This window comes from Panthera tigris, chromosome D3 (genome assembly GCF_018350195.1).
Source record: "Panthera tigris isolate Pti1 chromosome D3, P.tigris_Pti1_mat1.1, whole genome shotgun sequence".
In the NCBI taxonomy this organism is placed as follows: domain Eukaryota; kingdom Metazoa; phylum Chordata; class Mammalia; order Carnivora; family Felidae; genus Panthera; species Panthera tigris.
This window is the reverse complement of record NC_056671.1, coordinates 48,163,804-48,180,207: the sequence shown is the minus strand read 5'-3', so window position 1 is coordinate 48,180,207 and position 16,404 is coordinate 48,163,804.

Here is a 16,404-nt window from a genome sequence, read left to right as displayed (position 1 = left end):
GAGAAATGTCTTTTTTAATCATTCCTTCCAAGAAACTTCATTGCCAGGCCCAGGAATCCAGTACTTTTCCTTGTATTGTACAAGCAAAGTCTGCACGGTGCAGCCTCTTCCCACACAGTGGCCTCTAGCGTGTTTCTCTGAATGGGCAGTTGTGTGGGATACCTCAGGACATTTAAAATGATACAGACACATTGGAAGAGTGTATTTTTCATTAGACCTATCCAGGTAACACTTAAAAGCCATTTATCCTGAGTTGAGATTGTTATTTTTCATTAATCGAGTTCCCTTCATTGGATAGTAGTAACTGTCACTAACTAGTAACTGTCACTAAGTAGCAAGTCATTTCTTCCCTGAGGCTTTGTCTATTTTCCTGTCCTGGGAGGGAGTGTGTATGTGTGTGCCTGTGTGTGCACATGTGTGCACGTGAGTGCGTGTATACTTGGCGCATGTGTGTGCACATATGCATGTGTGCGTGTTGAGGTGGGGAGCAAGAGTAGTGCGAGTACCTGATATATGCCTTGCAGACTTCAGAGTGGATCATTGAGATTATTTAATCCAATAAGTCAGGTAGGTATTAGTTCTCTCATTTCCGGACAAGACTCAGAGATGCAGTAACTCGCTAAAGTCAACAGCTAGAGAGCACTGTGATTAAATCTCTGATATCTGTGGCCTGAAAGGAAGGGGGAGTGGGTCACATAAGCCATGTATATGCCCTTTGCTGTTTAGAAGATCTCCTCCAACAGCTTTCCAATTTTACTGTCCTAGGGTTCTTTCTGGGTGAGTCCTGGGTCTTTGAAAGAAGGAAGGGAGGGGACAAAACATTTGTAGAGCACGGAGAGGACTACCTACAAGCCTGGACATCCAAGATGAGGAGGGCCCACAAATGACCTAGACCATCCCAACAGTTCATAAATTCTCTCATCACCAGCTTTTTTTTTTTTTTTTTGGTTATTTATTTTTACACAGTAGTGAGTATTTTTTCGGCAGAACATACTGGAAACTAAGTAGAGTCCCTTTTGTTAAAGCACAGCAGCCTGTCCTTGAGAAGAAGGCACTGTATTCTCTGGCATTTGGGAATTAATGCCTCTGTAAGGGCAGCCTCTGATCCTGTCATGCCAAGAATAGTGTGGAGTAGAGTGTGGCCAAAGGAATGGGCAAAGCCTGCCATTGTAGATGTCATCATGACACGTAGATGTCATCATGACTACAAGGGGACATAAGCGGCCTGGCTTGAATGAACTGTATCAATTAGGACAGATAGGTGGGAGTGTGGAAACTATCTTCATGGTGTCACTGCCTCTTTTCTTTATTATTTGAGGACAACTTCAGCCATTTCGGTCAGGACAGAAATTATGTCCTGTAATTTGACTGACTTTGCCAATTTTACTCACTATTTACTCAGAGCATTTTATAGCTGCCAGCACTGGAACCCCGTCATCCGCTTACATCCTCTTGAGGTGTTTGGGCACAAAGAATCCCATTCCCCTGGCTCCAGGCTCTAGATCAGTGCTTCTCAATCTTGACTGTACATTAGAACACCCTGAGGGGCTATTAAAAATACTGATGGCTGGGCCCCATCCTAAGAGAGTTTGATTTAATTGGTCTAGGTGGGACCCTCGCATTGGTATTTTTCAATGGCTCCCCAAGTGATCCTAATGAACAGTCAAAATTGGGAACTACTGCTCTGGATGGTTGACTCATCCTACATAACCCCTCAGCTGAAGTCTCTGTAGCTTCTGGGGCTGTGCAAGTCCATTGGTGCCTTTGTGTGATTTAGAAAAAGATACCCCTCTGCCTGTACACATTTCCTATAAGGAAAATGTACTACTTCTTCTGGGTTGACACAGCTCCATGGGCGTATGGCTTGGTGAGCAGAGTGTGGTCTTCACAGCTCTGCAAGTCAGTCCTGGTGGCTTCCAACTATAGGTCTCTCTTTGAGTCTCCTGGTTTGGCAGTTTATCCTTCCAGGGGTCTCTTGGCCGTAGGCAAATTTCCATTAAAGAAATACAGAAGCAACACTTCTAACGTGGCAGGCTCCACTGACCTCAGTTCCCCAACTCTAACTCATGAAAAATGTGAAAAACAACCATTTAAAGTTTCTGGAAATTGTCCTAAGGGCATATAGCAAATGGGGAAATAGTTACTTAAGGAAATCTACTAAATCTCTGTAAGAAGGACTCTGTGGCATTTGAGTCACAGGCCATCCCTCCCGTCACAGCTCAGTGTGATAGAAGCTCCACTCTGAGTGTGTGTGGCCAAGAAGGGCTTCCACCGCCCCAGTTCTCAGCCTAGGGCTACAGTTTCTTCCTTGGAGGAGAAAGCTGTCAAAATTTGTCATTGCTCACCCCCAGGTGCAGGTCGCAGACGCTCTGTCCCCAGCAGGTGTAGAACACCAGAGCCTTCATTCATAAGGTCAAGGTTCTAGGTCAGGAGAGAAGCAAATCAAGAAAACCAGGGCCACTGTTCTCTTCCAATGCATCACTCACAGAACAGGGATGTGAGTCCAATGGAAGCAGGACCTTGTCCCTCCCTTCAGCTCCAGAGCAGTTTTGCCAGAGAAGGGCATGGCTATAGGAACAGACATGCCATAGCTGGAATGTTTTGCCAGAGATGGAATGGAAGTTTTGCCAGAGAAGGGCAGGCTATAGGAACAGACATGCCATAGCTCTTCCTAAGGGCATTGGTTTTGTTTGGAATAGAATGTGGTAAAGTTCAAATGTAAGGGTGCTATCAAAACCAATGGGAAGTTTGGTAGTAAGCAGTTGTGAGGGGGTGGATAACCCCATGGCAGCAACAGGCTAACCTGAAGTACAGCTAGAAGTATAACTGAATGATATAGAGAAAGAGATAGCTAAAAAGAGCTCTTCTGGGACTGGAACAATCTTCAAAGACTGGCCTCCAAGGCTGTCTCTGCAAAGAGATCTGGTTTAACTGAATTGGACTGTGGAACAGTTTGTGGCAAAGGGCATTGTTGAAAACAATACAGACCCCAGCTAGAAATTTGTGGAGCCTAATAGCTGAGTGTGATAGAAATAGAGGCAGATGCACAGGAAGCTAAAAAAAAGAGATCAAGAAATGACACAGTCACAGAGAGTCCCGATAAAACAACTGTCACTTCAGGGTGACTGTAGGTGTCTCCAACAATGTTCCTTCTGAGAAGTGACATTAGAGGCTGTACACTGTGGGGAAAATAAACTTCAAAGGAACAGGCCAATCGAGTCACTAAACAAATAAACAGCAATAAATACAAGACAGACCCAGAGAGGTGGTGGTGGGAAATCAATATGCAGAGTTCATACAGTCTATTGTCCAAAATGTCCAGTTTTCAACAAAAAAATCATGAAACATGCAAATAAACAGGACAATGTGATTTGTATGCGGGAAAAAGAGCAGGCAATAGAAGTAGCCTTTGAGAGGACCCAGATGTTGGACTTGGCAAAGACTTTAAATCAGCATAAATATGTTTAAAGAACTAAAGGAAATGATACTAAAAGAAGTAATGGAAGGTGTGATGACAAAGTCTTATCAAAAAGTATACACATACAGGGCACCTGGGTGGCTCAGTCGGTTGAGCATCTGACTTTGGTTCGGGTCATGATCTCACAGCTCGTGAGTTCCGGCCCGGTATTGGGCTTTGTGTTGACAGCTCAGAGCCTGGAGCCTGCTTTGGATTCTGTCTCCCTCTCTCTCTGCCCCTCACCCACTTGCACTCTTTCAAAAATAAACATAAAAAAGTATATACACACATATTTGTATGTATGCTTGTGTACACACACACACACACACACACACACACACAGAGTCCCAAAGTATGTAAAGCAAAAACTGACAAAACTGAAGGAAGAATTGACAATTCAACAATAATAGTTGGAGTCTTCAGCTCCCCACTTCCAGCTGTGGGCAGAACAACAAGCAGAAAATCAGTAATGAAATGAAGCCTTGAATAACACCATAAGCCAACTGCTCCTAATAGACATCTACCCAACAACAGCAGGATGCACATTGTTCTCAAATGCACATGGAATATTTTTTTTAAGTTTATTTATTTTGAGAGACAAAAAGAGAGTATGTGCATGCACACATACAAGCAAGCAAGGGGCAGAGAGAGAGGAAGAGAGAAAGAATCCCAAGTAGGCTCCAAGCTCCACATTGAGCCCAACCTGGGGCTCAATCTCATGTGAGTTCGAGCCCCAACATCAGGCTCTGGACTGAAAGCATGGAGCCTGCTTGGGATTTTCTCTCTCCCTCTCTCTGCTCCTCCCCTGCTTGCTCTCTCTCTCTCTCTCTCTCTCAAAATAAATACATAATCTTAAGAAAAAAGATAATCAGTGAAACCAAAAGTTGGTTCTTTGAGAAGATTGACAAAATTGGTAAAGCTCTAGCTAGAGTGACCAAGAAAAAGAGAGAAGATTCAAATTATTAAATCTGGAATGAAAGATGGAACTTCAACCTAAACGAATAAAAAAGGATTATAAAGGAATACTATGGACAACTGTATGTCAATAAATTAAGTAATTTAGGTGAAATGTATGTATTCCTGGAAAGACATACACTACTGAAAGTGACTTGAGAAAAAAATAGGTAATCTGAATATGACTATGACAAGCAATGAATTATGGCAAATAGAACTGTGGCAAAAATCTCCCCCAAATTTCTAAGCAGTATGCCCTGATACAAAAACCAAACAGAAAAAGAAAACACTACAGAGAAGGATCTATACTGAATATAGGCACAACAAAATCTTAAAATACTAGCAACCGCAATTCAGCAATATAAAAAAAAAGGTATTATATACAATGACCAAGTGGGATCAATTCCATGAAAGGAAGATGTAATCCACTACATAAATAGAAAAGGGAAAAAACCACATGGCTATCTTATTAGATGCAAAAAAATAATTTGACAAAATTTGGTACATTTCCATGATAAAAACACTCAATTAGGAATGGAAGAGAACTTCCCCAATCTGATAAAGAGTATCTATGAAAAACTTATAACTAACATCATATTCAGTGATAAAAAGACTGAAGACCAGGATGTCCGCTCTTGCCATTTACGTGTGCGTGTGCGCGCGCGTGTGCGTGTGTGGGTCTATATTTATATATAGAGAGAGAGACGGAGAGGGAGAGGGAGGGGGAGAGATAAAGGAGGGGGTTTGTGTTAGAAGGACATTAATATGATTGAATCAGGGCACTACCCTTATGCCCCCATTTAACCTTAATTCTCACACTCCAGTCCCACATTGGGGATTAGAGCTTCAACATAGGAGTTTTGGGGGGATACAAGCATTCAGTCCATAAGCCTGCCAAACAAATTATCACAACTTTGCAGCTTAAAACACGCTCATTTATTACTCCACAGTTTTTTAGATAAGTACAGACAGTTCGACTGGATTCTCTGCTCAGGGTCTCATCAGGCTGAAGTCTAAGGTGTTGTCTGGGTGGGTGTCTCATCTGGAGGCTGTGGGGAGGAGTCTATTCAGATTCAGATCTGTGTGGCCATAAAGTGGAGGGCTTCACTTTCTTTCTGGCTGTTGCTTGAGAGCAACTCTCAGTCCCTGGAGGACACTCATAGTCCTTGGCATGTGGCCCCTTCCATATTTAAAGCCAGCAGTCACTCCTGGGCTTGAAGTCTTTCACTTCCTCATCTGTTACCAGCCAGAGAAAACTGCTTTTAAAGGTCTCGTGTGATTAGATCAGGCCCACCCAGATAATCTCCCTTTTGCCATATATGATAACATCGCATCACCATGGGAGCGATATCTCCTCACATTCATGGATTCCCTGCACCCTCAAAAGGAGGTGACTGTACAGAGGTGAAAGGCATTCTTAGAACTCTGCCTACCATGCTCTCACAGAAGAGATTGTGCGTTTGGATGAAGCTTCAGCCCATGCCAATGAGGTTCCATCCTCTTGTGATCTTCCCTTCCTGCCTGCCAGTTGATGAGAACTTCCATCTGCGCCCATGAATTTGAGTCTGCCCATGAACTTCCCTTCCCGACAGCCTGTGGATCTCAGACTTGCTTAGCCAACCCCACATTTGTGAAAGTCAATTTCCTATTGTAAGTGTCTTAGTGGCTATATACTTCTCTGTTTGAATCCTGGCTGGTAGACTGCCTTTTAGGGGTATGACGATTAAAAGAGTTAATATATAGAAGTATATTAGAAAAGTCCCCAATTCATGGGGCTTCTAGGAAATTCCATGTTAAGTGTCACTTGATACTATTATTATTATAATTATTATTATCCCTCAAATATGTTAAGATTTATCCATTTTGTTGTACATATATACATCTAGACTGTAGCTTCCATCTTCTTCTCCACACGTGTTTATCTGTTCCTTTAGTGAGGGATGTCCAGATTGCCTCTAAGGTCCCACTGCCACCCATGTCTGGGCACATATCCCCTGGGCTTGCAGTTGTTGCTGGGCTTTCTGGGGTTTTCCTTGAGCAAGTATGCATTAGCCAGTAATGATTGGAGACTTTATCTCTGCCTTTCTAAGCTTCTCTTGCTTCTAATAGTGCCTCCTTCTAGGTTATCTGCCCATCCACCCAGACCACCACTTCCAGCAGGTAAAGCTGAGGGCTTTATCACCTGAGCTGGGGATGCCCCGAGGCAAGAATGCCACTGAATCAGCAAACTGACCCAACTCAGTGGAAGTTTTCAGGAGTAAACACTTCTCAAGTTTTTGTCTACCTTTGGTTATTTTCCGGTGACTTGAAATGATTGTTTTGATGAGGTTGTTCAGTTTTACACTTATTTTTGTGACGGGCGCTCGCCTGATCTTCTCACACCGCCATTACTGAACGTGAGTCTTGGGACATTTGCTCCTGGAACCCAATCTCTGTGCCATAAAGAAGCATAGGGACCATGCTTTGCTGCCGAATCGCCCCAGAGTTTGAGTCTTCCCAGTAGAGGTCCCAGACACTGTGGAGCAGAGACGAGAGACTTTGGTTGTACCCTTTCCAGACTCCTGCCTTGAGGATGTAATAAAATGGTCTTTGTTACTACATCTCAGGTGATTGGTCATGCAGCAATAAGTTGAGTAGCTTAGTATGGCGCTTTGTACATTTTTCATAAAACAATGGGCATCTGGAGATAGGACTGCAGGCTCCTTTTCTAACGTCATTTAATAAGGAAATCAGATTCCATTTTGCATGTTTCTCTTACAGCATTGTCTTCAATATAGAACCTACTTGCCTGAATGCTTTGTAGAGTTATATTGCCACTCTGAATGTTTGATTTGTAATGTATTACAAATACATTTGTAAATCCGACTTGTTCTCAATACTACTGAAAAATCCAAAGGAAGAGAACATGTTTTCAATTATTTGTGAAACATCTTCATTTTGCTGGAAAGAATTACTCCAAAATTCAAGTCTAATTTTTGCCCCAGAAGATCCGTTGTAGGAAACAATGTCCTGGGCTGGGAAACCAAAAACCCTGGACTGGAGTTTGATTGCATGACCCTGGACCAGTCACATCAATTCTGTAAGTCTCAGTATTGCACTAAAGTACAAAGCTTTTTGACGGGGCAATTTTAAGAATCCTTCCAGTGCTAGCATTTAGGATTAGTTCTCAAAGGCCTGAGAACTTTTTAAATATTCCTGCCTTTTTGACAGAATTTGGCACCGTCTTCCAAAATTTAATATTAGCACAGTCTTTGGCTTAAGAGTTTCCCCTTTAGGTATCTAGCCAACAGAAATTCTTGCCTCTGTTTACCGAGATAGTTCACAGTGTTCATTACAGGATTGTTTGTAATAAGAACATGTTAGAAACAACCTTAAATCAATAGGGAAATGACCCAATAAATTGGTGATACATCCAATTGTTCAATGCCATAGAACAATTAAAAGGTCAAAAGAGGTCTGTAGGTTCCAACACAGAAATCTTGTCAGTACATAACGTGAAGCAAAAGAATTTCAGGGCAACACATTTCAAAGGGTCTCGTTTTTGTAAACTTAAGCAAATTCAAACCGTTTATTTGTGTATATAATGAGGGATTGGAAGAAAATCTAACAAACGTCATGAGTTGTTTTTTTGTCTTTGACCATTTTCCAGTGATCTAAAGTAGTTGTTTTTAGTAAAGTTGTCCAGTTTTATATTTAATTCTGGGAAGAGGATGCCCCCAATTTCTCCATGCTTTGGCGGGGGGATAGTGAGATGGGTAGGGAGGGGGAGAAAAAGGGTGTTCACAATTTAGACAGTTCTGTATTGTTTAAATTTTTTATAGGATGGTATTCGTGTATTTCTTATGCAATTAAACACATGTATAAAAGTTTATCATCTGTTGTGAATTTCATTGTTCCTTTCTGAAACCAAAGTTTGGTTCAGAAAAAAGAATTTCTAAACATTCATGAAGTTCCTGTTTGCCTGGAAGGAACAACAAAGCAGGAGCAGCCGCCAGGGTCGAGAGCATGTTGCCAGCTGAGTAAAACAGCAGGGGGACCGGCTGGTGACCAGATTTGCCCACCCCAGTGCAGGTGCCACTGCTGTTAATAAGAATTACTATTTACTTTTTTTTTTTTAAAGAAAGTTGGGAGATGGGGGACTAATAGATCGTCTGTCGGTAGTAAAAAAGGAAGTGAATATGACCCAGTTATTGAAATGAAACACAGAACACTCTTCCTTTGACTATTCCTTTTGTTGTTTGACTTCAAAATACAAGACCTCAACATTGCAGGATAGGAAGAGGGAGCGATCCCAGTGAAGCTCCTGTCTGGTGTTTAATTAAACTGTAATAATGTAGTAAAATAAATTAAACATCAGTGAAATTACAAGTAACATTGAGTGTGGACTGGGATGTTTTAAAATGATGGATTCATGAGAGTATTTTATCTAGACAAACTGAAAATGTCCCAACCTCACCATTTTTAATCCTTTCTTGAAAACACTCTAGTGCAAGCTATCTTTGTTGAAGGTATGTTGTCAAAGATTGAGAGAATTTAATTTGAGTTATGGAAGCCAAAGACTGTAAATGAAAGAAATTATAAAAACATACTTTAGAATTGGGTCTCAAATATTATATTCTAATATGGTATATTAATATATTTAATATATCATACTAAAATTATATTAATCATTTAAACATATGAAATATCTTTTACATTTTGTTACTTTCCCTTTGTATTTTATTTCATAGTGGCCTCCTTAATTAATATAGCTGTAATCACGACATCGTGACTTATTTTTCTACCCACCTATTGTAAATACACCTTTTGTGTTTGTACCGGTACTAATATCCAGATACTTACCACTGGCACCCACTAGGGGTCATGCTGCTTACACGGGGAAGTACCAATTGTAGTACGGGTATTGTTACTGTGGCCGGAAGCAGAACCGATTCCTCAGAATCACTGTCATTCACATTTCTCTACAGAAGAAAAAGATAGCACTTTTTTTCCCCCTTCCATTGGTACTCAGGGCTTCTGTCCTCTGAAGAGGGGAACTTATTTAAGGAATCATGACAATATAGATGTGAGACAGATGTCAGTGGAGCCAGAAGCCTTCTGTTGTAGGGAGGCCGAGGAAAAACGGGGTCCTGTCTGAGAGCGAATATTAAATAGGCCAATAGAAGCAGAGGTGAGATGGAGCAGTGTTTAAGAGCGCCACCTTCTGGTTGCGTTGAAATCCTGGTTCTTCTCCTTGCTAACCTTGGTCTTCCTCTGGGTTCTCATTTGTAGGATGGGAATCATGCTACCTCCTTCAGGGGCAGGTATAAGAATTAAATGCTTGTCCGGTGTCAGGCACATAATCAGGATTCAGATAATTTGAGCTGTTGTTATTATCCAAAATAATTATCTTCTCTTTGTAATTTCAAAGTAGCCCAATTTTTTTTTTTTTTTTTTTTTTTTAGTAGCCAAATTTCTAAGAAAGATTTCTTATCATTTAGTTTCTTTTCGGTGTTCTTAAGATGAACAGATAGAGACATTTATCTTTATCCTTTTCTTTTGAAAAAATTTTCCCTTTGAAAGATAGTGTATTAATTAAATAAATATTTGAGCAAGAGACTTACTGTGCAAGGGACTGGGGAACAAAGGTGAAATACAGATGGCTTCTTTTCTTCTCTTAACAACAACAACACAACAACACAAATGGCTGCTCCAGTAAGGAAGAAAAGAAATATTTGCAAAAAGCTAGATTCAAGCCAATACGTCATCAAAATTCTAAGGTGTATAAATATGAGTAATGTGACATAGATTTGTTTGGTGGAAAGCATGTGTCTTTAAGTTCACCAGCAAAGGTTTCATTCAAACAAGCTCTTTGAGGAAGGAGCCCTCGTGCACTATGGGTAGGAATGCAAACTGGTGCAGCCACTCTAGGAAACAGGATGGAGCTTCCTCAAAAATTAAAAATGGAGCTACCATATAATACAACAATCCTACTTCTGGGGTTTATCTAAAGGAAATGAAATCACCATCTTAAAGAGATATCTGTACCCCCATGTTTATTGCATCATTATTCACAATAGCCAAGATATGAAACACCTACATGTCTCTGGATGGATGAATGGATAAAGATGTGATATATACATCCCATGGAATATTATTCAGCCCTAAAGAAGAAAGAAATCCTGCCACTTGTGGCAGCAGAGATGAATTTGGAGGACAGTACTGTGAGTGAAATAAGCCAGACACAAAAAAGACAACTACTGTATAATCTCACTTCTATGTGAGAGCTAAAAAATCAAACTCATAGAACCAGAGAGTAGGATGATGGTTAACAGGGGTGGAGGGTAGAGCAAATAGGGAGATGTTGGTCAAAGGGTGCAAACTTTCAGTTAGAAGATGACTGAGTTCCGGAGACCTAATGTACAGCCTGGTGACTATAGTTAATACTAACGTAGCAAATACTTGAAATTTGCTAAGAAAGTACATCTCAAGTGTTCTCTCCACAGACACAAAAAATAATAAATATGTCAGGTGATGGATATGTTAATTAACCTGATTGTGGTAATCATGACACAATGTACATAAAAATCAAAATATGATATTGTATACCTTGAATACCTACAGCTTATATTTGTCAACCCATGCCTCAATAAAGCTGGGGGAAAAAAGAAATTCTGTCAGCCTCAGTTTCATCATCTGTTAAATGAGGATAATAATACCCGCCTTGTGGGATCGTGTGGGGATTAAACGAAACAGTTGTAAAACAGCAAACGGAGCTATAGTCTGTTTCCTTTCTTCATCTGAATGTCAAGGTGTGTTTTTCTCTCACTTTCTTCAAAGACAAGGAAATGTTTTTGAGAGAGGTGTTGTTTCTCTTACTATGGGAGTTTAGAAAGAAAATGCCTAATCGGGAAATTAGGAAATGCTTCACCAACTAGGTGTATTTGAATTGTGCCTTAAAGTTGTGTAGGATTTTAATGGGAGAAGCTAGAAGAAAGACTATTATAGGTGTGTGTATGACATTTAAAGACTTGGAAGCATCTCGGTTTCCCATAGAGCCCAGAATAGTGCAGTTTGGCTGGAATTATGATACGTATAGGGCAAGGATTGGATGGAGTTGAACTGAAACCTAGGGACATATCATGGAAGGCCTTACGTGTCAGGTTAAGGAGTTTGACCTCTTGGTGAAGAAATGAAAACAGATGGCCATCAACTCTAGAGAACAGAGATTTGGGATTTTGAAAGAAAATCTTCGTAGGTGGGATTAAGATGGGAATAAAATTACTCTTGTGCATGCGTGTATAGTATATAATATATTCAAATTTCATATATATTTACATATTTTTCCCCTTTAGTTGCACAGAACATCTTTTACCTGAACCCTTGACCCTACAGGATTCCTGGAAACTAAATATTACCTATATGTAGTTCATATGCCAACATGTCTCCTTCTTAGGGTAAAAGTGATAGGTTCTAGGGAGTCAGAAGCCATCAGGGACCACACCAATGAAAACAGCAAGCCGTTCAGTTTCCACACATGTGTTCAAACTGGAAACAAATCAACTTCTGTCCTGGGCCAGGTGTAACCAGGGTCACAGAAGTTGTTACTGTGATACAATGTTCCTTACACTACCACACCGTAAATGACTCTTCCTATCAGATGAGATCAAGTTAAAATGACATTTCAGGGGCACCTGGGTGGCTCAGTCGGTTAAGCGTCTGACTTCGACTCAGGTCATGATCTCACGGTTTGTGAGTTTGAGCCCCACATCTTGCTCTCTGCTGTCAGTGCGGATCCTGCTTAGGATCTGTCTCCCTCTTTCTCTGCCCTTCCCCTGCTTATTCTCTCTCTCTCTCTCTCTCTCTCTCTCTCTCTCTCTCTCCCTCCCTCCCTCCCTCCAAATAAATAAACAAACTTAAAAAAAATGACATTTCAAGTGAGAGAAAAAATGCATGCATGGCCCTTCAGTCACTCTGATGTGAAAGTGTTGTTTACCAAAAGAAAGAAAGAGACTTCCTAGTCATGTGGTTTGGGGATGAATTTCAAAATCCCATTTGCACTTATTCTGCACTGCACTCTATTTATTCTGGAGACAAAGGAGAATGAAATTCTTGGAAGAAACTTTTTAAAATCCCACTATGGGTAGCTGGTAGATCACAGCGCTAGAAATACCAACAAAAGTAATATGTTGATTCATAATGATTTATTCTCTGTAGTTTTGGGGGCCTCTTCTGTCATCTCAAACCTCAAGAAGGGAACAGAAGAAGTTAGTTATAAGACGAGGAATTCCCATACTCATTACTTCTGCCCACTGATTTCAGCTGTATTTATGGGGACAGCTTTGCTAGGTAAAACTGTGCAATCAAAGTGGAAAACAGCTTTGGAGGCAATTAAAATAGGAGACCAGGTAAAAATGAAGACTTTTTTTTTTTAAACATCAGATATTGAATGCCTACTTTCAAATTATTAGGGTTTTTTTTTTTTTTTTGAAAAAAGGTATACACTTGTGTGTGTCTATGTGTGCACTTTCTTCAAGGTAAATGAGTATCACCACAGACGGGTATGTTATTACTTTATAACCCCCAGTGAATATTACTCAGACAGGCTATATTCCGTTGCTGTATGCGTGAACACAGTATTGCGGTTGGGGGTGGTATACAAGCATGTGAAGCTGATGGGCTTGAAAGGCCCCTTAATGTGTGCAGTTCTTACTGGATATCGGGTGGCCTTTGGAACGGAGGGTATTGCGAAGCAGGAATAGCAACAATGTCAACGATATGTAAGTATTGGGAGAGTTTATAAAATCCCTTCACGTGCATTACCTTAACAGCTGTACCCTTCAGTGGAGCACACTGAAGCAGGAAAGAAAAAAAAAAGATGTTAAGGCACCTTGCAAGGATACCCACTAACCTGATGGCTCACTTGGGATTTTAACAATAGCTGAAGGTGTTCTCTTACTTTGAAAAAGAACAAAAGGATTTGTTGAGATCGGCAGAACCTATTCTCTGGAGTGTGCAATTTACAGTTTACCAACTAGTTCATTTAAAATTAAGTACCTGTACCACAGATGAAAACGATGATAAAGTGCCAGTGAGATCAACTCCAGCCTCTCTTCGCTAGGGAACCGGCAAAACTCTCCGTGGAATAGAGCTCTGGCCACATTCCCTCCTCTACATCATTGGCTGATCCTTTGTGTCTCCCATTTCCTGCATCCCAATCCATTCATCTGCTTAGATGAGGGGAGATGTCAAGAGGAGATACAGAGATCTCAGGTTTTCTGATGTCAACCACTCAAAGTTCAGAACAAGTGGAGAGTTTTCATAATTATGGAATAATGAGTCTAGTGATTGTACTTCCCAATTGGCTGGAGCCTTGCTTCATGCAACACCTTAGTAAATTCACAGGATCTCTTAACTAGAAATCTGGCGATCAGAATTTCACGCCTTCTTCCCCTACCCCCGGCACTGACACTATTTTCTTCCTGGCCATCATGGACTCCACATCACCACAAGCTATGATGATGTATTTTGTGGGAATATTAACAAGGTGGTCCAAAGTCGTGGCATTCTGCAACACCATTTTTACTACCTTAACCTTGAGAGTTTCAATAATCCTATTTTGCTTCTCTGCAAAAAAATGGCCTGTATGTGCCGGGCCCCTGGACCACAGTAGGAAGTAACTTAAGTATTGCTGCAGTCTCTCAACTGAAAGGTCCTGTGTCTGTTGCTGTTTACAGTGAATTTTGTTTGAATCGAGGAAGGCTTGGCCCAGGCTGACACTTTACGATAAAAGTATTAAGAGTTGTCTTGAGCCTTATGAATTTAGGAAACTTTCTTTAATAATTTGATTTTTAGCAAGGGAGAATTTTAGATAATCTAGTCTTGGGTGTTGTTGTTGTTTTTTTTTTTTAAAGTGAAAGTGCAGAAACAAATCTTATTTGTTTTTGAGAGTTAAATGCATTATTGAGAACAGAGATGCCTCTGAAAGCCAGTGGGTTTACTTCCCTTCTCGGGCAATAGACTAATCCCTCAACTCCACTAACTATTTGCTATAGAAAAACTAATTTCACTTCTGCCAATAAAGTTCTTGGACAAGTTTGATTTTCTCTTGATGAAAATTAATATTCTCTCTGTTTGCCCCTGCTCTTCTCTTTGCTAAGATACAGTAGAGGCTTAGATTCTCTCACCCAGCTCATGATCAGGCCATATTTGTCCGCAAAGAAGCTGGAAACTCCAGGTGGGCTGACCTTTCCACGGTATTATGCCACGGATGGGTTTAAACTATGTATTTTGAATGCCTTATATTTAGCAGGTGAGATGTTTTGAAGATGGATTTTTATAGACACGCAAAGATGCGTTGAACAACAAAATACCAACCTTTGCCTCATTTTTTCTCCCTAGTCTTTGCACTAGAACTTTTTTTGTCCTTGGCATAGGGAAAAAACATTTTAATAGAATAAGAAAAAAAAGAGGAGGGGGGACCCCTCATGAGACTGAGGTTTACGTTGTACTCACATTTTTGTTTTCTATTTTATAAGAGAAGAAATTGATGTTGCCTGTACTTAGTGGTGTCTGGGGCTCCAAAAATTTCAGGGGATAGTTACTCCATTTCATTTATGGGCTGAGGTTTTTGCTTTTGTTTTTGAAAGTCATTGCAGTTGAAGAAGATTTAAATTCATGCACAAGCAAAAACCAATTGTGTTGAACAATTACCAGTAAAATAGATTTTACTTGACTCACAATAGGCTACCAGTTGTTTACCAACGGCTTACCCATTAGGATATTTGGGGGTTGGTGGCAGAGTAATACTGGGCCGCATTTTCAGATAAGATGTGCTTGCTTTCTTTCTTCTTGTTTTAAATGTTTATTTTTGAGAGAGCGCAGGAGCCGGGAGGGCAGAGAGAGAGGAAGACAGAGGCTCTGCACTGACAGCAGTGAGCCCAATGCGGGGCTCGAACTCATGAGCCATGAGATCATGACCTGAGCCGGTTAGATGTTTAGCTGACTGAACCACCCAGGCGCCCCGATAGGATGCACTTTCTAGGGAGGCAGTACCTCACAGGGGAGCAATTCGGTGAGAGCAGACCTGAGTTTGGTCCTAACTCAGGCACCTGCTGGCTGTATGATCTTGACATATTTTTTATTGCCTCTCACTTGCTCTCCTCTTTCTCTGCGTTAATTTTCTTCTTAGCACTTATCACCATCTGCTCTACTGTACATTCATTTTTAAAATACGTGTTGTCTGTTTCCCCTACGTACCCTGAATTAGCTCCACGAGAGCAGGGACTTTGCCTGTTTCGATTTTTGCAGTATTCCCAGGGACTATGAGAGTGCCGAGCACACGTAGCACATGTTGAATGAACATCTGTTGAATGAAAGACTGTCAACTGGCAATAATAATCCTGCTTTGCTGGGGTGGTGGGGTTAGACACAGGGTTTGTACAGCTACTAGCCAAGTGGCCAGTACACAGACATATTTGTGAAATATTTATTCCCTTTACCATTTCTCCCAAGTCTCACCCCCTCTGGATCCCCTTGTTCTGAAAATCCCTAACTTTTAGATATCCAGCATTCAGGTGGCCCTTTCAAATCCTTTTCTCAGGGGAGTATTTGATAAGAAATCTGACACCTAGGGTAAATTTAAACCAAGAGATTACCCCTTCCAGGGATATATACTCTTTAAGCCTTATTTCTAACTGTGGAATAAAGTGAACTGATCCTTGTGAAAAGAATCTCGGGTATTAGCTAAATAGGTGGAAGAGGGCAGGAGACGGATGGAAATGCCAGGTGTCCCTGAAATTGTATGATCTTGGTGGTCTCCTCCTCTGCCTGTGAACAAGGATGGCCCAGAGGGAGTCTCAAAATTGTTGACTGGTCTCAGCGTCTACGATAAGATCAAGTGAGCATGCCTGGTGCTGTGATGGGTTCAGTACTGTGGGAAAAGCTCTTGCGTGTGAATTGGGAGACTTGAATTCTAGTCTTAAGTCTTCCATGAATGAGCCTGGAAACATACA